Source organism: Carcharhinus amblyrhynchos, chromosome 11, assembly GCF_965287045.1.
Source record: "Carcharhinus amblyrhynchos chromosome 11, sCarAmb.v2.hapA, whole genome shotgun sequence".
NCBI classification, from domain to species: Eukaryota; Metazoa; Chordata; class Chondrichthyes; order Carcharhiniformes; family Carcharhinidae; genus Carcharhinus; species Carcharhinus amblyrhynchos.
The window spans coordinates 60,042,123-60,064,154 of record NC_137334.1 but is presented as its reverse complement, the minus strand read 5'-3'; the positions used below and the strand labels follow the sequence as shown (position 1 = coordinate 60,064,154).

At 47.8% G+C, this 22,032-nt stretch overlaps 1 protein-coding gene across 6 annotated transcripts in view; it reads right to left on the bottom strand.

Moving 5' to 3' along the window:
- b3galt1b (UDP-Gal:betaGlcNAc beta 1,3-galactosyltransferase, polypeptide 1b) overlaps nt 1-2,677 on the bottom strand; it is a 99,972-nt gene extending 97,295 nt beyond the window's left edge. For 3 of the 6 annotated variants that reach the window (XM_080199205.1, XM_080199206.1, XM_080199207.1), the window contains exon 1: nt 2,302-2,677. The gene's annotated coding sequence lies outside the window, so the exon portion shown is untranslated. Of the gene's footprint in view, nt 1-2,194; nt 2,250-2,301 lie in introns of those variants that run through there. The other 3 variants (XM_080199203.1, XM_080199201.1, XM_080199202.1) reach the window with 3 other exon arrangements.
- Between the last annotated feature and the right edge of the window lie 19,355 nt (nt 2,678-22,032).

Sequence of the window (22,032 nt, the reverse complement as noted above, 5' to 3'; positions counted from 1 at the left end):
CCCTTTCCCCCAGCACACACACCCCCACCCCTCACCCCCCCATTCCCCCAGCACACACCCCATACACACACACAACCCTTCACTCCCCAGTCCCCCCGCCCCGTACACCCATACACCCACACATACACAACCTCCCCCACACACACCCACCCCTCACGACACCATTTCCCCACCCCCACACACACCCACCCCTCACCCCCCGACACAGATACCCACCCCTCACCCTCTCCCCACACTCCCCACACACACCCCCCACACACATACAACCGTCCATTCACATACCCATCCCTCACCATCCCACACACACCCACCACACACAACCCCTCATTCCCCCAGCTCCCCCAACACACATACAGCCCTCAACCGCCACTCTCCCCCACGCATACACACACCACACGCATACAACCCTCCCATACACACACCCGTCAGTCCTCAAACCCCCAAACACACACCCCCCACACACAAGCCCACACCCCCAGCTCCCCCACACAAACGCAACTCATTCCCCAGCCCCCAAAACCTCCCACAACATAACCCTCCCATGGCACTCACCCACCCCTCACCCCCCACCCCCACCCCCCCCATGCACTCACCCACCCCCACCCCCCATGCACAAACACTCACCCCCCCCACGCACAAACACCCACCCCTCACCCCCCCACGCACAAAAACACCCCCCCTCACCCCCCCTCTCCCCCCCACGCACAAACACCCCCCCAACTTACACACCCCACACACACAACCCCTCACTCCCACAAACACATGCACAACCTTCACTCTCCAGACCCCCCACACACACACCCCTCATCCCCCCACTCTCCCGTCCCCCACACACACACCCCTCATCCCCCACTCTCCCGTCCCCCACACACACACCCCTCATCCCCCACTCTCCCGTCCCCCACACACACACCCCTCATCCCCCACTCTCCCGTCCCCCACACACACACCCCTCATCCCCCCACTCTCCCGCCCCCCACACACCATACCCACCCCTCACCACCCAGAAACACTCCCCTCACACACCAAACCTCACTCCCCAGCCCCCCAAAACACACCCACCCCTCACCCCCCACACGCACAACACTTCACTCCCCAGCCTCCCCCACAAATACCCCCCACACACACCCCCCACACACATCACCCCACAAACACACATCCTCACTCCCCCACCACACACGACCCCTCACTCCCAATACCCCACACACACCACCCCACTCCCCACCACCCCACACACACACCTTCACCCCCCACACACACATAACCCCTCACTCCCAGCCCCCCAACAAATACAACCCCATCCCCCACGCACACCCTACTCAACCCTCCTATACACACACTCACCCCTCACTCCCCAGACGCCCCCCCCCACAAACGCTCCCCACACACACAACCCCTCAGCCCCCAGCCCCCGCCCCCCACACACCCCACACACAACCTGAACTTCCCCAACACACACACAACCCCTCACTCCCCAACCCCCCCCCACACACACGCCCCACACACAACCTGAACCTCCCCAACACACACACAACCCCTCACTCCCCAACCCCCCCCCCACACACACCCCAGACACAACCTGAACCTCCCCAACACAAACACACACACACACACACACACACACAACCTGAACCTCCCCAACACACACACACCCCTCACTCCCCAATCACCCCCCCCCCACACACACCCCAGACACAACCTGAACCTCCCAACACACACACACACACACACACAACCCCTCACTCCCCAACCCCCTCCACACACACCACAAACACACGCAACCCCTCACTCCCCAACTCCCCTCACATACATCCCCACACAACCCTTCTATACACACATTCACCCTCCACACACACACACAATCCTACCCCTCACCCCTCTCACACATACCCTCATCCCCCACACAGACTCCTACATATCCACCCCCAACTCACCCCACCACACACACCCACAACCCCCCCACAAACATACCTCCCCTCACATCTCCTTAACCCCCACACACACAACCCCACACAGCCCCACATACACATCCCCCCACACACACTCCCTCACCCAGTCCCCCCACACACACTCCTCGTTGCCCCCACTCCCCCACACACACTCCTCATTCCCCCCACTCCCCACCCCCCCACACACACACACACCCCACACACACACACACACACATATACCTACTCCCTCAGTCAGCACCCACCGTGAGGAAAGGTAAACATCCCGCCACACACATCTTGATGATGAAGCAGCAGCTTTGACCAACACTGCAGCAAGATTTATTCCCTTATGTCTGTCGCGCCCTCTTACCTTTCAGATTGTTCCTTGCAGTCTGTCTGCCTCTTACTCTTCAGGGGAAGGTTTCTTCAAGTAAGCGGGATGATCTTTTCTCTCTCTCCTGTTTTGCACGGTCAGTGGATGCTCGAAGCCACTGAAACCTCCGCATTCCCGGCTCCTTGACAACCCGAGAAGAGGCGAAACGTGCTCCAATCCGCACTTTTGGCGAAAGGAATGTTACTTTATGAAAGCTGCATTTATATAACTCCTTTCTTCATGTGGAAACAGTTTAGCTGCGCCTCGCATTAATCGCCACTGGCGAACGGCGACTTGTCACAGGGGTCATTTCCCAGATCCTTCTTTTTTCTGCTATTGACTTAAATTCCCTGCATGCACCAGATTCCTTGGTCAAAACTTCGGACATTTATTGCTGCTGATTTTCTTTCCTAAACTGGCACACACACACACACATACAGACACGTGTATCCATCAGACGCATTTCCACAAACATTTCAACCACGGGCTGGGAGCTTCCAGCCCGAAAACACATGTCAATATTAACGGAACGATGCGTTATTATCATGTTGTCCAACACGCGACTTTCTGACATTTGGAGAGGCAACGTTCCAGGCACAAATCAGGCCATTAAGTAATGAGCATCTGGGAAAGACTGAACAGGTTCGAGTTCTTTTCTCTAACCAAGCGGTGACCTGAACGATTTGTAAAATGATGGAGTTCATGAGGTTGTTTTTTTTAAAGTTTATTTATTAGTCACAAGTAGGCTTACATTAACACTGCAATGAAGTTACTGTGAAAATCCCGGAGGCGCCACAGTCCAGCACCTGGTTTGGTACACCAAGGGAGAATTTAGCATGGCCAATTCATCTAACCAGCGCCTCTTTTGGACGGAGGGAGGAAACCAGAGGAAACCCACGTAGACACAGGGAGAATGTGCAGACTCCACACAGACAGTAAACCAAGCAGGGAATTGAACCCATGTCCTTGGAGCTGTGTGGCAGCAGTGCTAATGACTGTGCCACTGTGATGCCCATGGTTGTAGATAACATAAAGAAGATGCCTGCACTTCCAGTTCTTGAAGACATTCACACCACAAAAATACCAGTCAGTGAGGGGACCAACAAAAGGGAAAAATTTAACGCACCTCACCCCTCGCCAATCCAATAGTTGCAGTAGTATTTTTCCTTGACAGTACTGCTAATGGTGACCACTACAGTCCTTGTGGAGAGAAAAATGCCATCATGCTAATGTTACTCCCCATACTGTTGTGTAATACTAAATGGGATAGATTCTGCTCAAAATCGAATATCCAAGAGGCGTTGTAGCAGTAGCAGAATTGTGATCAATCGCAACCTGCAACCTCATGGCCCAATATATCCCTCACTCAATTGTTACCATCCTGCCAGGGATCATCCTTGGTTCAATGAGGAGTACAGGGCAGCATGCTAGGAGCAGCACCAGGCACACTAAAAATGAGATGCTAACCTGGTGCATCCATAACAGAATTACACACATGCCAAAATGCAGAAATAGCTTGTTATAAAATGGGGTAAGTGATCCCACAGCAGATCAGATCAAAGCTCTGTAGTCCTGCCACATTCAATCATGAATGGTGATGAACAATTAAATAACTAACAAGGGAAGGGGGCTCCACAAACATTCTGATCCTCAATGGTGGGGAGCCCACCTGTGCAAAACACAAGATTGGAACACTTGCAATAATCTTCACTTGGAAATGCTGAAGGGGATGATCTATCTTGGCCTCCTCTTGACGCTTCACTATCACAAAGACTAACCTTTACCTAATTTGGCTCTGCTCCATATGGTACCAAGAAATCGTTGAAGACACTGGATACAGTGGAGATTATGGGATCTGACAACATCCCTGAAGATTTGTGCTCAGATCCAGCCGAACCTCTGGCCAAGCTGTTTCAGTGGAGATACATGACTGACATCAACAACAAAAAAAATGGGGAAAATTGTCCTGTTCAGAATAAAGCAGGACAAATCCAATCTAGTAAATTATCATCAGTAAAGCGATAGAAGGTGTGTCAAGACTCACAGCATTGCCTCTCACAGATTTCCAGTTTAAACCTTTCAGTTCCAGACCATACTTCAGCCTGGTCCAAGTATGATCAAAAGAGCTAAATTCAAAAGGGGAAGGGAGAATGATTGCCTCTGATTAAATGTGGTTTCAAGGAGCCCTAGCAAAATTGAAGTTAATGAGAATCATGGGGAAAATTCCCCTCTTATTAAAATCATACATAGTACAAAAGAAGATGTTTACAGTTGTTGATGGCCAGTAGTCTCATCCCCAGCATATCAATGCAGGAGTTCTGCAAGGTATCCCCCTAGACCGAACAATCTTCAGCTGCTTCATCAATTACCATCCGTCATCATTATGTCAGGAGTGGGGATATTCCCTAATGATTGAACATTATTCAAATGTTCAATACCATTGCTGACTGTGCTGATACTGGTACTGTCCATGTCATCACGTAGCAAGACCTGGACAACATTCAGACATTGATAACTGAGAATTAAACATTTGTTCCACACAAATGCCAGTCAATGACCATCACCAACAAGAGAGAATCTGCATGTCCCCTTGACATGCAGTGGCATTGCCATCACTGAATCCTGTATCAACAAAATTGACCAGAAACTTAACTGAACCAGCCATATAAATACTGCAGCTACAAGAATAGCTCTTCTGTGGAATTCTGCACCGAGTAACTCATCTTCAGACCTCTGAAAAGCCTGTCCACCATCTACAAGACAAAAGTCAGGAGTATGATGGAATACTCTTCACTTGCCTGGATGTGCAGCTCCAAGAAGTTTAGCACCATCCAAAGCAAAGTAGCCAATGAAATAGGCACCTTAAACAGTCAGTCCCTCCATCATTATCTACAGGATTCAGTGCAGCAATTGGTCAAGCCTTCTTCAACAGCACCTTCCAAGTGCATGACCTCCATCACATAGAAGGACAAGGACATCAGATGCATGGGAACACCATCACCTTCAAGTTGCCTCCAATCCAAACACCATACTGACTTGCGACCATTTGTTCATTGTCGCTGGGTCAAAATCCTCGAAATCTCTCCCTGTCCAACAGCACAGTATTTCTTTGCCTTATCCCAAAAAGTTGGAAGGAATATCTTTTCTTATGTAACCACTTCCCTTTAAAATTTAAATGCATGTATTCTTTTAAATTTCATTTACACAGAATTTTCTATTCTCATAAGGAGTTTGCTTTTTGCACCTGGAACTGGACAATGAAATAATAGGTGTACCAACAAATCATGGATTGCGGCAATTCATTAAGGCAGCTCATCATTGCCTGGGCGGCTCAGTGGTTAGTACTGCTGCCTCACAGCTCCAGGGAACTGGGTTCAATTTCCACCTTGGGTCACTGACTGTGTGGAGTTTGCATGTTCTTCCTGTGTCTGTGTGGGTTCCCTCCCACAGTCTAAAAATGTGTGTGTTAGGTGCATTGGCTATGCTAAATTGACCCTTGGTGTTGGGGGGATGCGTATATTAGAGGGATTAGCAGGGTAAATACATGGGATTATGGGGATAGGGCCTAGGTGGGATTGTGGTTGGTGCAGACTTGATGGGGTGAATGGCCTCCTTCTGCATTATGGGAGATTCAATGGTTTTTCTCATGGTCAATTAGGAACGGACAATAAATGCTGGTCATGCCAGTGGCTCCCATAACCAATGAGCAAATAAAAATAAATAAACAAAGTAGTCTCCAATAAATCCAAAAATGAAAATAAAAAAAATTACTTATCCAATGTGGTGAGAATACCAAAGATGCCACCACATTTAGTGATTGAGGCAAATAGCATTGATGTATTTAATGGAGAAATTACATTAAGTACAGAAGAGAGAAAAGGATAGAAGGATATATCTCTAGTGTTATATTAAGTAAGATGAAGGGAGGTTTATGCTGAACATAGGGTTTGAAATTTCAGGATGATGAGTGATTGGAACTTGTCAACCTGACAGTCGCCAACTCTTGGATTCCCACTGCCACTCAGCTGAGTGTTGATTGGCAGTGAGCAGGACTTACATCCGTCCTTAGAAAGATGTCCCACCTGCGACAGCTGTCAGCGATCAACAATTATGCCCCCACCAAGATGCAGCACTGCTGTGGTATTTCAGTGCTCTATGTGGGTAGGACCTTCAAAAAGGTAAGTAATGGGGATGGAAGAGTAGGTGATGACTGGCGAAGGGTAGGGCAGTAATTGTGGCACTGGGATAGGCCAGAGGGACCTGTACTCCAATGTCCCAAGGAGAGGGCATCCTTATTCTGAGGATACTTAAGACTTCAGAATGAGGTGCCCTTCCCATCTGAGATGGGAAAATTTTTTGTCACTTTCCAAACTATACTCATCCACTCCCCTTAAAGAATGAAGCTGGGCAGGATAAGGTGATTAAATAGCCACTTAAGGGCCTTACTAGGTGAATAGAACGGGTTTCCCACTCAAGGGTGAAATTGCATCTGGGTTTGTACAGGTGGGTTCCTGGGGGGATTCCTGTCCGTTCACGTTTTATACTCCTCTGCCTCAGAACCCACCTTGGCAGGAGTGTAAAATTCTGTCCTTGAGATGAATGGCTGGTATCTGTGCTGTAAAATCCATGCAATAAATGCAAAGTAATCAGTTGTAACCAGAAGTTAATTTAAAATACGTCATAAAATTAGTTAACTGGTTGCAGACCATTTTTGGGCAATGTGAATTTTTTTTAATCTGACATTCACTTTAACATTTGTGAAATTGCTGTGCCCCCGATTTCTGTTTTTGGCAAACATTCCATAGAGTCACCAACAGTTTTCCCAGTGGAATAGATTTCAGCTTTTATTTGGAGGGAGAGCAAGTGAGATACAAGAAAGGGCAGTCTGTATCAGAGGTTTAATGATCACCTTTTGTTGCTCTTATGTAACATCTACAGACAGGTCCACAGATACTTGACTTTGGTAAACAAATGTGGATGCAAAGACCCCAATCACAAGGTAGGTTGTGATAGTAGACCAGATGGCACAGAAATGATACATGAAGGCCTGAGTGACTAATGCAAGGTTGTTCACTATGCATGCTTTCAGTGATATAGTAATAAACCATGTTGGAATCAACAACAAGCATCACAAAAAAGAAGCATTGATCACATTTAGTGAAGTACTGGCAAAGCTATTTCTCACTATTGTTGCCGCTGTCTGTCACTGACCATGGAACTGACTTCATGGGCTCTTGGTCAACAAGGAACCAGTTTCAATGCTGATACCTTCTGCTAAATACCCACGACTGAAATGTAGTATAGAATTAGTATAACACTGGTAGTCAGTCGGTCTCCAGATTGCCTTTTCTAATTTTTTTTTTCATTCCAGCTGCAATGTTGAAGAATGTGGATGGAATGGTTGGCAAACAGAACAAGCCTACTTGCAGTGCAATTTCCATTTTAGTAGCTTTCAAAGTGGGTCTAACCATTTTCTACAATATTCCCCTAAACACTAAAGTTCATTCCCATTATTTTTAACCTATCACTTATTTGTCTTATGGCAAAAAGCTGTAAGGAATATTTTTCTTTTCCTATCATTTTCCTTTAAGTGCATGTAATCTTCTAAGTTTCAATTACACAATTTTCCCATTTCTCTTCCTAACAGCGCTGTGGGTGGTTCCTAAACAAATGGAGTGTGGTGGTTCAGGAGGACAACTCAACACTGCCATCTCAATGGCAATTGAAGATGGGCAATAAATGCTGGCCCAGTCAGCTACACCTACATCCTGAAGAAGAGAGTTTGACTTTCACCTGGAATTGGGAATAATAGTGCATACTGAAGAATCTTGAATGTTATTAGTACAATACCATTCTTGAATAATATCATAATTCTTTTAGAATTTATTTTCACTCACACACAAAAACTCAAGCCATTCAGCTTTAACCCACAACAAAAATATATTTTTACTTCAGCTGCTCCAGATTACCTAATGGCAACTCTCATTTCTTTCCCCATGCTTCTTTTAAATGGCTTCACAAACATTGGGCCTGATGTTACCATCAAGTTGTGCCTGTTTTCTGGCACAAAAACTTGGTAATGTCAGGCATGAGGCAGGTGGCACAATCTGCACCTGCTTCAGCGCTTGTCCCCCCTTTACCAAGGCCCGAAAATGGATGCAATCAGGACGGTGCCCAAAATGGACGCGGCAGCCATTTAAATCGACTTAATGGGCTGCACAGCCAACTTTATCAGCAATTCAGCCTTTCCTGTCACATTCGCCAATCTGGAATCGGCATGAAACAGACATGCTCCATAAGTGTCCATTTCGGGTGCTCCATTAGTGAGGGTTAGTGAGGAGGTAAGAGTGTAGTGTCTGACGGTTCTCTGCTGCTCACGAGTGTCCTTTGTTGCGGCCATTTTCTTTCTTGGATTGGTGCCGGCTCTGCAAGCATATGGGGGAGTGGTGTGGAGCTGTTGCTCAGCAGGGTCTCCGGTGTCCAACTTAAAGCATGGATCCTGGGTCTGAGCACTGGCCTTGGGCCTTGTGGATGCTGCTGAGTCCTAGTGCACTCAGCACACCTCAAGCTGAAGGGTGTGCACAAAGCCCTTGCAAATTGCACTGCTGCAGCCTCTCAACTTTAAGGAGCTGTGATTGTGCAGAGCATGTGGCTGGGGGAATTGGGGGCTGTGATTTTGGGGACCGTGATTTTGGAGACCATATAGCTGGGGGAATTATGGGGCTTGTGATTTTGGGGAGCATGTGGCTGGGGGAAATTGGGGGAGCTGTGATTTTGGGGAGCATGTGGCTGGGGGAAATTGGAAAGGCTGAAATTGTGGGAAAGCATGTGACTGGGGGAATTGGAGGGTTATGGACAATGACTGTTGATTTGCTAGAGGCAAACAGCGTTCCTTAATCTCTACATGTGTTCCTCTCCATCTCCAACCCCCTCCTTCAGAGTGATTAATGTAATGCAACTGATCAATCTTGCCATTCTTTTGGTTGCTGCTGGAACTGAGGAGCTGGAGGAAAAATTGTGGGCAGAGGCCCAGGCCTTATCACTTGCAGGCATGGAGGAGACAACTGGCAGAGGCAGAAAGTGGCTGCCATTCACCCAGAGAGTGGGAGGCACAGGAGAAGGAGGGAGCAGAGACCCCAGCAGTTCTGTACATGAGTATCATTTGAACAGATGTAGGACACCGTGCGCTGCTGACATCACCTCCAAAAGGAGATAATGCAACACCTGTGCAACCTGTTGCAGCACCTGGCACCTAGGGATGGGGCAGGTGGTACAGCCACTCTGACTGAGAAATTGACAGCCACTCTGAACTTTTATGCAACTGGCTCCTTCCAAACCCCTAGCGGAGATATATGTGGCATTTCCCAGTCAGCCATGCACATCTGTGTCAAGCAGGTCACAGAAGCCCTATATGCCCAGGCTGGGCAGTACATCAAATTTAATCTGGACCAGGTTGCAGGGTTCACAGCCATTGTGGGGATGCCTAACTCACAGGGGGCCATCGACTGCACCCATATCACCCTCAAGGCCCCCTACAGAACCAACGAAGATTCATCAACAGAAAGGGGTTCCATTCCTTGAGTGTTCAAGATAATATGACCATATACACATCTGCACAAGACACCCAGGCAATGTGCATGATAGCTTCATTATCAGGAGCTCTGACATCCTGGAGGCACTTGAGGACGACCCCAGGCTGTGGGGGTGGCTGGTGGGTGATATGGGTTACCTGCTTTGGACATGGCTGATGATGCCTGTGTGGAGGCCTGTGTCTGAGGTGGAAACTCACTATAATGATGCCCATGTAGCCACTTGCACGATATTGGAGAGGTTCATTCGTCTCCTCAAAATGTGATTCCGGTGCCTGCACCACAACCCTGTGATCTCTTCCCGCGTTGTGGTCATGTGCTGTGCCTTGCACAACCTGGCTCTACAGAGAGGTGACTTATTGGAGGAGGATGTGGACACTGACCAGCTGGGCTTTGCTGGGAAGGATGACCAACAGGAGGAGGAGGAAGAAGAGGAAGAGCATGCCAGGCAACATTACCCAGGCACTGAGGGCTGGCAGCTCAAATGAGGCATGTGAAGGTGGCAAGGGAGGTCCTGATCATTAGGTGGTTGAGTCACTAGGAGCTTGTGTCTGTGGGTTCTATCTCCCCCACCCCCCCCCCCCCACCAACCCCCCCCCCCCCCACCAACCCCCCACCCCCCCCACCAACCCCACCACCCCCCCACCAACCCCCCAACCCCCCCCACCAACCCCCCAACCCCCCCCCACCAACCCCCCAACCCCCCCCCACCAACCCCCCAACCCCCCCCCACCAACCCCCCAACCCCCCCCCACCAACCCCCCAACCCCCCCCCACCAACCCCCCAACCCCCCCCCACCAACCCCCCAACCCCCCCCCACCAACCCCCCAACCCCCCCCCACCAACCCCCCAACCCCCCCCCACCAACACCAACCCCCCCCACCAACCAACCCCCCCCCCACCACCCAACCCCCCCCCACCACCAACACCCCCCCCACCCCCCAACCCCCCCCCACCACCAACACCCCCCCCACCCCACCCCCCCACCCCCCCAACCACCAACACCCCCCCCCACCCACCAACCCCCCACCCCCCACCACCCCCCCCACCCCCCCACCCACCCCCCCACCAACCCCCCACCCCCCCACCACCCCCACCCCCCCCACCCCACCCCCCCCCACCAACCCCAACACCCCCACCAACCCCCCCCCCACCAACCAACCCCCCCCCCACCAACCAACCCCCCCCACCCACCCCCAACCCCCCCCCACCCACCCCAACCCCCCCCCCCACCCAAACCCCCCCCCCCACCCACCAACCCCCCCCCCCCACCCACCAACCAACCCCCCCCCCACCAACCAACCCCCCCCCCCCCCACCCACCAACCACCCCCCCCCCACCAACCAACCACCACCCCCCCCACCACCCCCCCCCCCCCCCCCACCAACCCCCCACCCCCCCCCCACCCCCCACAAATTCCTTTTATCTCCTGCAACATTGTCACACCAGAGTGGTGGGCTTGGGTACTGTGGTAGCAAGTTTTTTGGCAGGCAGGAGGGTGATGACAACTTGCTAAGCACCATCATGATGCCCTGGTGCAAATTAATCTGACTCCTACCTAAGCTCTGCTTGCACACTGGAATCTGGGCCCATGTCTGTGTGGTAGGTAAGAGATCCGAAACCCCCATACCAGGCCCTGGGGTGAGAGGGGAGGGAATTGCTTGTGGGTTCAGGGGAATCAATGGCTTCCTTTTCTCAGTGACACAGCATTGAGTGTTCCCCACAACTGACAGCAACATGAAGCATCCCTCCTGCAATCAAAGGAAGAGGATTCCTGTTGGAGTCAAATTAGTCACAGATGGGTGGTGAAAATACATTTAATAAATCGCAATAAAGGTGTTTAAATAATATGTTGCAACAAGAACTTCTGAACAGGAAATGTTAAAGTGCTTAAATATCTTTCTGACAAGACAATCCTTCACTCATGCCATCTCAGTGCAATTAACAACTTCCTAACCTTACATGGCCTATCACTATGTTTCAATGACTCCAAATTGCACATTGGAGTGGAGGGGCCAGCTGCCTATCTCACCATTTGCCTGCGATGCGCGTGGCCGGCCTTCTTTGGAGGCCCTGGACTTTGAGGGCTGCTTTCCAGGTGTCTGGGACATTTCCATGACACCCTCTTCAGCCCGCTGCCCCTGAAATGCTTCAGCGTCAGGCAGGGAGGAGTCAGAAGGCATAGCCACAGCCACAGTCTCCTGGCTGGAAGGCGCCAGCATGGCCTCAAACCCTTCCTCCTCCTTGGGGTTCCTATGGGTCCAAGTCACTCCATGGGACAGCAGTGCTTCTGCAACGAGCGCCAGAAGTTTTGGCATTACCTTGACCTGCCAGTTCCAGAGGACCACCTGCATCCTACCCATGGTGGTCGAGCCCTCTGCAATGGCCACTTGAGTTGGGGGCCACCTGTCAATGACAGCAGCATGTGCCTTGAGACTGGGCCATGGTCTGCAATCCCTCAGCCATGACCCCCCTGAAACTGGGCCACGTTCTCGTGGGTTGCTGCCATAGCCCACTGTGTCTCAGCACTGTCCCGCTGCACCTCTTGCAAGATCTCGAGGCACACAGCTGTGGACCACAGAACTTTGAGAATCCTGTTCAGTCCCTAAGCTGTGGCCTGCTGTGACTTGGCCATCACTTGGAGTCCACACTCATGGTGCAGATCCTCTGCCCCGGGCTTTCCACTGCAGACCCTTGCAGTGTTGGCCTGGGAAGCACACAGGACAAGCAGTAGCTGGTCCACCTGAAAACTTTGACTCCTCTCAATAGCCTCACAGTTGATCCAATGTGGCCGTCAGTCCCCCCTGTATTCACTGGCTCTGTTGCTGCATTTCCAGCAGCTGAGGGAGAAGTGGTCTCATAGGACCAGCATGTAGCCTGGGACCAGCTAAGTCCTCACCTCTGGCAGGCCCCCATGTGTTAGAGGACTCGGATGTTTCCTCCTCCACCCAATGTACATCATCAGATGTGTTGTGCTCACCAGAGAGAGTGACCCAGAAGCCTCACGACTAACTGGTTCCACCGACATGTCAGTATCTGGGACAACGAGTTGTGAGGTGGCAGCTAACATGAAAGCAGTTCTACCCTTGGAAGTCCCTTCACCATATCCTCCAATGACTCATCCAAACTGTCTTGACAAGGAGCTACAGTAGGGGCCTGGAGTCCAGAAGGCCCCAGGGTATCCAGAGGTGTCCCTGCAACACAGGACACAAGGTTAAATGCAAGGGAGGGAGAGGAATGCAGGATGCATAACACATGATTCACATTTCTCCATTGAATATAGAACAAAGCATAAAGAAAATTACATAACAGGAACAGGCCCTTCAGCCCTCCAAGCCTGTAGTGACCAGGCTGCCTATCTCAATTGTAACCTTCTACACTTCTGGAGACCATATGCCCCTGTTCCCATCACATTCACGTACTTGCAAAGACACCTCTTAAAGGTCACTATCGTACCTGCCTCCTTGACCTCCTCCAGCAACAAGTTCAGGGCACCCACTACCCTCTCCATGCAAATAAACATGCGTTGTACATCTTCTTTAAACTTGCCCCCACACCTAAAACACATGCCCCCAATAAGTTGCCTCAAAGTGAGTGGAGGAATGACAGATGCTCACCTTGACGGCTGCCCAACCATGCTGTTACTGATAGCCCGCATCTCCTCTTCCCTTGACTGCTCCAGCACCTGCTCTTCCTCCTCAAAAAGTGGTGGAGGACCGGAGGTCTGGCTCACCAACCCCTGTCATAGCCCTCTCATGGGTGTTATGGTCAGTCTTCTGTGGGGATAGAAGGAGCCATGAAAGAAGTGATGGCATGAGTCCTGCTGAGTATCAGGTGGTGGTCCTCAGAACTAGCACAGTGGGGCTCTTGGGGAGGATATAGTGAGCTGCTTTGTGGTCAGGAGCTGGAAGCATGCAGGGTGCTGGGGATAGGACGGTCTTGGGGAGATTTCAGAGAAGATGCAAGTCAGCTCTCACCTATGCTGCCCAGATGAGGTCTTTGACTTTTTTCTGGCACTGCTTCATGGTTCAAGGGGGGCCAGTGTCCTGCCACTGACCAAGGTAGTGACTGCTTCCCAAGACATATTTCCATCAGTACCCCCACATCTGCATCCTTCTTGGGGGAAGAGGATGTCCCACCTCACCAGTAGCCTACCCAGATCATCCTCAGAAAAATGGGATGCTGGTCATGCACACATTGTCCTGTTCTGCCTACTAGCCATTCTTGAGTTTTTAATGGAGCTGCCTCTCGTTAGGCCAAATGAGCTGCAGGTAGTTTGGCAGAGCATTCCAGCGAGGTCCATGCAGTTTGCTTGTTAGCTTTGAGTGGGAGGCGAGTGAGCACTTGTAGGTGTGCTGATAGGGAGGGTGTGGTGGATCAGTGCCTCAATGATTGGGTACAGGGGAGAGAGAGGGAGGTGTTACACAGCCATAGGAGTCCAGAGGAGATGGGGGCCTTATTCAGGAGGGTCCAGGGTGGGGGTGAGGGTGAGGGGGATCACTCTGCCTGATACTTATAGTGTGGAAGAGGGAGAGTGGATCCCTCTGCCTGAGGTCAGTGGAGGAGAAGGGGGGGTTCACTGCCACTCTGCCTGAGATCAGTGGGGGGGGGGAAGGGGGTCCGCTGCCACTCTGCCTGAGATCAGTGGGGGGAGATGCCCATGATCAGTCTGGGTGGCGGCGAAGGGGTGTTTGGATAAGGGGGTCAATAATTTGTGCGGGTAGGGCAATATCTGTGGGGGCCAGAGGGAGGCATTATTCAGCCCAGGAGGGATGTGGCATGGGAGTGTTATTCTATCTTTTTTTTCTGCGGATGCACAGTTGGGGGTGCTGATTGAAGCTACAGGATTTCAGGTGCTCTAAGCCCCGTCCACAGGCTTGTGCAGCGCGATTCGCAATTGCTAATATTTTTTCAGGCAGAGCGCGTATTGGGGTGCTGAGAACAGGTCTAAAAGTCAGATCTGAAAATCTCCCAATTTCAAGTTCACCCAGCACTTAGAATCAAATTGGTAAAATAGAGCCCAATGTGTTGTATTTGAATGATTGGCAAATCCCATTTTAAACATGGTTCGTCTAGCTAAATATAACACATTCTAAGAACCATAAACAGCGTATTTCCTAAACTGTTCTATTTGTTATGTCAGTCATGAGCATTAGAACATTGGGATTCTGTAGCTAATCATTTGCTCTCTTAATGTTTGTTTCATCCTCAGAAGTTAAATATTTACAACAAGATCTTTAGATTTACATTTTTTTAACATTAGCTATAAGCCATTATTTTAAATGGATTACCTCCAGCATTATAAGAATGCTGTTGGTAAAATCTAGGCTTTGATCTTAATGGGAATTGAAGCTTAAATCCAAGGTATACATTAATCATTCCTTCATTAATGGGGATATTATCTGGAATACGAACTTACTAAGAGGCAGAAAATTAGTGAATGCATTAAATTATACATTGTAAGAAGGTCAAATATAGCTACGCACTAATTAATTTTAACTTGTTGAGAATCAATCTTGCAAAGTTTGTTAAGTATACTGATTTTATTTACATTTATAAATTATTATAGAATTGTAGCATCCTACAGTGCAGAAGGAGACCATTCAGCCCATTGAGTCTGCACTGACCACAATCCTAACCAGGTCCTATCCCCACAATCCCATGCATTTACCCTAGTGAGCCCCCCCTGACATTAAGGGGAAATTTAGCATGACCAACCCACTAATCTGCACATCTTTAGACTAAGGGAGGGAACTGGAGCGCTCAGAGGAAACTCACAGACATGGGGAGAATGTACAAACTCCACACAGACAGTGACCCAAATCGGGAATCGAACCTGGATCCCTGGTGCTGTGAGGCAGCAGTGCTAACCACCGTGCTGCCCTATCCTTTCTTAGATGAGGATACCAAAATTGCATATGATACTCCAGGTATGGCCTCATGAGGGGCCTGCACAGCTGCAGTAAGATATCCTTACTCCTGTACTCAAGTCCTCTTTTGATGATGGCCAACAGGATATTTGCCTTCCTAACTCCTTGCTGTACCTGCATGTTTGCTTTCAGTGACCGGTATGAGCTAAGTTTTAACAAAGTTAAGTAAAAGTTAATGTTATAGTTAACAAAATTTGTTAACTATAACATTTATATTTACAAATGTTTTGTAGTTTTATCAAGATTTGTTAAAGACTGCTTGATAAACAATAATTTATTACAAGTGCACTGCTTTCTTTAAGGTGGATGACATCATCCAGCCCATAAACAGCTAATGTTTTATTATGTAATTGATTGATTAGAATTTACCTAGACTGTACCTGAAGTATCTCTTTCTTAAATATTGTTCCATTTCAGTTTCTCCTGTCAGTCTTTGGTTTTATTTTTCTCTCTGGCTATATAACTTCACTTCCCATTGAAGTTTTCTTCCTGTCTTCTTCCAGTTTAGAGACTCTTCCTTGAACATGTTAGAACCCTATCTTTCAAAACTAAAATATTTATTTTAAAATATAATTGAATCACAGAATCCCTACAGCACAGAAACAGGCCATTCAGCCCATCGAGTCTGCACCAACAACAATCCCACCCAGGCCCTATCCCCATAACCCCCATGTATTTACTCAGCTAATCACACTGACCCCAAGCGGAAATTTAGCATGGCCAATCTTTGGACAGTGGGAGGAAACCAGAACATCCAGTGGAAACCCACGCAGACATGGAGAGAACATGTAAATTCCACACATACAGTCACTCAAGGCCAGAATTGAACTAGGGTCCCTGGCATTGTGAGGCAACAGTGTTAACCACTGTGCCATCATGCTGGAAAGACTATGCATTATCTGGACACTTGGAAGCTAGTGTTTTTTTTTAATGATTGGTCACAAGTTCACCTTTGGACTGGGAGCAAACCTGCCTTTTTTCAAGAAATAACCTTACCATGTTACTTAAGGGGGGAATAAGCAGTGTGCTTGTTTGGACTGCACTTACCTTAACTGATGAGAAAAAAAACTGCTAAGATTTACTGAGAGTCACATGGCAGAGGCATGTTTTAAGTTTTGCATCTGTTGCTTTGAGCTCAGTATGTTTTGTAGAATACAGAGAAGGAAGGCTGCACTAACAAGCATTCTTCTTGCCTGGTCTGAAATTGTAGTTATCCACAGCAGCCAGAGAATCCTCATCTGAGTATAACTTGTCTGTATTTGGAAACCTGAAAGGCTGAGATGAGAATAATTGGTTCAACTTTATATTCTCCTCCATGCTGAAACTCCATTGGTGAGAACCTCTGGATATTTATTGGGTCTTCACTTGAGGGAGTTCCAGATCAACAGCACCAAACCCTGAAAACTTTATCCGTTATTTCATAAAGCCTTTCTTCCAAAGCCCAATACATGCAGAGACCCTATCAGTTTGTCTTTTTGTATGTGTGTGTATATGTACTGGGGTATTTTTTTTAAATAAATAGATAATTAGAATACAATTGCATGTGTATTATTGCTTGCTTTAAAAAACTAAGTTTTGTTTTATGATAAATCAACCATTCTTAGTTTATTGAAAGAAGCCAGGCTAAAGTTTATTTTATTCTGGGTCTAACAGCAGGTAAATAACTGGACCACTTTGGTGAGTGAATTGAACTTTTAAACTAATGGTGCAGTCTGCAATGTAGTGGGGCCAGATAACCTGTGCACTTCTTCCGTAAATCGGGGGCTCTTTTAGGACTTTGAATGGGTGATTGGACATGGAATATTAATAATTGGCAAAGGATAAAAGAACAGAGACCAGGGATGGAATTTTTCTCCCTATTTGCTCTGTGTTTGGCAGTGGCAGAAGGTGACACGCCATATGATCTCGCCGGTGTAAGTGACAGCAAGATTTTGGGGCAGGTTTCCAAAACATTAATAAAGCAAAATGGCTGATGTTGCTAAGACTTTTATAGGGATGGAAGATGTGACCCTAACTTGTTTACGGAAAGTAAGCAAGTCTGATCAAATAGAATTGGTGGATAAGTTGCCGTTCGAATTAACCATTGGAGTGAGGAAAGCAGACATGGTTGAGGTAATAGCACAGCATTTGAAACTGGAAGGGATACAATGGAGGCTATGACCTACATGGGTGAGTCAATTGAGTTAACTATAATTTGGTTGCAAATAAAGCAGTTTGAACAGGAAAAAGAACACAAAAATCTTGCTTTAGAAAGAAACAGCAGAAGCAATGGACATGAAAAAGCTTGAACTTAGAATTCCCACAATGCAGAAGGAGACCATTCAGCCCATTGAGTCTGCACCGATTCTCTGAAACAGCATCTTACCCAGCTCTATGCCCCACACTATAACCCATAACACGAAAGGGCAATTTATCATGGATAATCTATCAAACCTACACATCTTTGGACCAGTACATGCAGAATAAATCCATGCAGATGTGGAGGAATGGTGGTTGGGGGGGGGGGGGGGGGGGGGGGGATGTGCAAACCCCACACACACAGATACCTAAGAATCAAACCCCAGTCCCACTGCTAGCCACCATACCACCATGTCATCAGACAAAGATGTCAGGAAGGGACAGACGAAAGAAGGAATGAAAAAGGGAGTGCCAGCTTTTAAAAAGAGTTTCAGGTGTTGAAGAAAATTCTGATGATGCAAAAGCCACCTTTGATCCAAAGTCCTGTGGGGAAATGTTTAAATTTGTATAAGCCCTTCCAAGGAAAGAGGCATTCTGTATTTCGTTTGAGAAGGTAGTTAAGCAAATAGCGAGGGGGATTGAATATAAAAGTAGGGAGGTCTTGCTGCAGCTGTATAGGGCATTGGTGAGGCCACAGCTGGAGTACTGTGTGCAGTTTTGGGCGCCGCACCTGCGCAAGGATATTTTGGCCCTGGAGGGAGTGCAGAGGAGGTTTACTAGGCTGATACCAGAGTTGAGGGGATTGAGCTATGAGGAGAGGCTGAATAAACTAGGCTTGTACTCGTTAGAGTTTAGAAGAATGAGGGGAGATCTCATTGAGATGTATAAGATGATGAATGGGATGGATAGGATAGAGGTGGAGAGACTCTTCCCGCTCAAAAAAGACAGTAGGACTAGGGGGCACAGCCTCAAGATAAAGGGGAGGCGGTTTAGAACGGAGTTGAGGAGGAACTTCTTCACTCAAAGGGTGGTGAATCTCTGGAATTCTCTGCCCGTTGAAGTGGCAGAGGCTGCCTCGCTAAATATTTTTAAGAAGCGGGTTGATGGGTTCTTGATAAGAGAGGGGATTAAGGGTTATGGGGAGAGGGCGGGAAAGTGGAACTGAGCCACGACAGATCAGCCATGATCTTATTGAATGGCGGGGCAGGCTCAAAGGGCTAGATGGCCTACTCCTGCTCCTATTTCTTATGTTCTTATGTTCTTATGTTCAAATGGCCAAATGAAAGCTGGACATTGCGCCTATAGAGTAGGCTGGTGAGTAGAGTTCATGTGATTTGTGCATCACTTTCCGAAGAGGTTTCTATGGATGCAGAAGGACAGGCTATTCTTAGTGCATATGAGTTGGTGCCTGAAGCATACAGGCAGAAATTTCAAAATGTAAGGAAACAGCCTGGGAAGACCTTTACTGAATTTGAGGGGGTGAAGTAAAGTAATTTTGACTGTTGGATATGGGCATTAAAGATAGATACAACACATGAAGCCTTGTGGGAAATCATTCTCCTGGAAAAAATTAAAAATTCACTTCCTCCAGTAGTTAGAGCCCATGTTGAAGACCAGAGGGTTGCACCAGAGGAGATGGCCTATGGAGATGTCTGATGATTATGAGCTGCTCCATAAATCCAAATAAACCCTTTATCCATCATCCCCACAAACCCAAGGAGGATAGAAGATGAAAAGATGAAAGGAAGGCAAGCAGCATGGGAAGAGAAGGGAATGCTCTGGGAATTCTTCCCCAGACCAGACAGGGAGGTGCTGAAGGTAGAAGTGATATTCAGTGTCACTGTGTTTCCATTGTAACAAGGTGGGACATTTTCATGCAGATTGCTGGAAGTTATGCTGGAAATAAACGGGACTTATTGGCATTTGTAAGAGTGCTCCAGGAAAAGGAACCCTGACTGAAAATACAACACATCAAGATGTAGTGTTAGCTGCAGCTGAGAAGTTGAGTCTGATCGCTGCTGTGAGTTAAGGGAATGTGAATAAGGTACGTGAGATTATGAATAATTCTTATTAAAAAGAAAAGTAACCCCTTACCCCTCAAATAAGACAGCTAAATCTATAATTGCATTAAGAGATGTGGAATCCACTCAAACATTTTGCTGGGGAAAGGTATTACTTTTTCCTCAGAAAGTGCATTAACAGCCAAAGTTTTAATTGGTGGTATTGGCAGTGAGTATATTACCTGTAGCTTTTTATTGGATGCACTTGGAGTGTAGCCCATGTCGGGAATAGTAATGGTAGGGCTTGTTCAGATGTCATCTGTGGATGCAGCTGGCTTATTCCTGGGAAATTATTTAGCCAGAGTCAAGGTAGCAGCTTCCTTGATAATTACAGAAACCCCGGGAGAAGTTAACGCGATGGAGCAATTACAGGAAATGATTCAAGAAATTTTTCCACGGTGTGTGATGACCCGAGCAATGGTTAAGCAAAGTCTATTATCAGTGGTCAAAGTGAAACCATGAGTTGGAGATGCTGGTTTTGAACTGGGGTAGACACAGTAAGAAGCCTCATTACACCAGATTAAAGTCCAACAGGTGCTCCCTTCCAGTCAGGGAGCACTTCAGCAGTCAAGTGCATTCAGCCTCCGCTCTTCGGGTAAGCATTCTCCAAGGCAGCCTTCAAGACACACAACAACACAGAATTGCTGAGCAGAAACTGATAGCCAAGTTCTGCACACATGAGAATGGCCTCAACCAGGATCTTGGGTTCATGTCACACTACTTGTAACCCCCACCATTCTGCCTTGGTTTGCAATATCCCACACACTATCCTGGTTTGAGACAATTCATACCTCTTTAACCTGTGATTATCCCTCGCTGCACACATACTGTTTGTACTTGAAAAGACTTGATTATCTGTAAAAACTCACAATCCAACCATTCTTCACATTCCAATCTGTAATTACCTTGTAATTGTGTCTTTGCCTATATATGCCATGTTTAGGAACTAACCTCCACTCACCTGATGAAGGAGCAGTACTCCAAGAGCTTGTGATTCTAAATAAACCTGTTGGACTTCAATCTGGTGTTATGAGACATCTTAAAGTGATACCTGGAACAGGTATTGGGAAAGCTGAGACTCTCTTTAAAGACTTAGATAATCTGAAAGAGATTTTCGTAGATCATCTCTACTTGATGGTCTGAAGTTAAGTAAGGCAGTAGATTCAGCTCAGACTGAAGCTGAAGAAGTTCCACGGTGCTATATTAAGAATGGGATAGTAATGAGGAAGTGGAGAACTCTTCACAGACCTGCAAATGAGGAGTAGACTGATGTTCATCAGGTAGTGGTACCACCCAAATATTGTAAAGAGATATTGCTATGGAACAAGGAATTCGTATGGCAGGATATACAGGGATACAGAAAACACAAGCGCAGGTAAACTAATATTTTTATTGGCCAGATCTTCACAAGGACATGGTGCAGTTTTGCAAAATGTGCCATACATGCCAGATGGTGGGAAAACTGCAGGCTACAATCAAAATGGTACCCTTAATTGCCGTGCTAGTTTTGAGAACTTGTTCAGCAGGATGTTAGTAGACTGTGTGGGACTGCGTAAAAACAAAAGCAGAATTCTCATGTCATCCTTTAACAGGCTCATCAAGGCACTGATTCATTATGATTGGCAACCCTAACTCCCCATCCCACTCTCTTGGCGACCTGCCTGCCCATTCCGCCCACAGGGGAGTAATCTTATCAATCTTCCACCACAACTTATCCCTCCCACTCTGGACTATGCTAATGAATCAACTCTCATCTGATCTCTATGCATCTCCCTCCAGGATAGCAGTTCATTTTTAACAAGGCCCTTAAAATCCTTTAATTTATTATGGATGCTTGTATCAACAACATGGAAACGAGGCTGAAGGGTAATAAAACTTTCCCTCTTAATAAGGCTTCTAGACCTGGTTGGATATTCTCCCTCTTTCCCCATCAAGACGATGGCAGTGTTAGCACATGTTGCAAGATATCC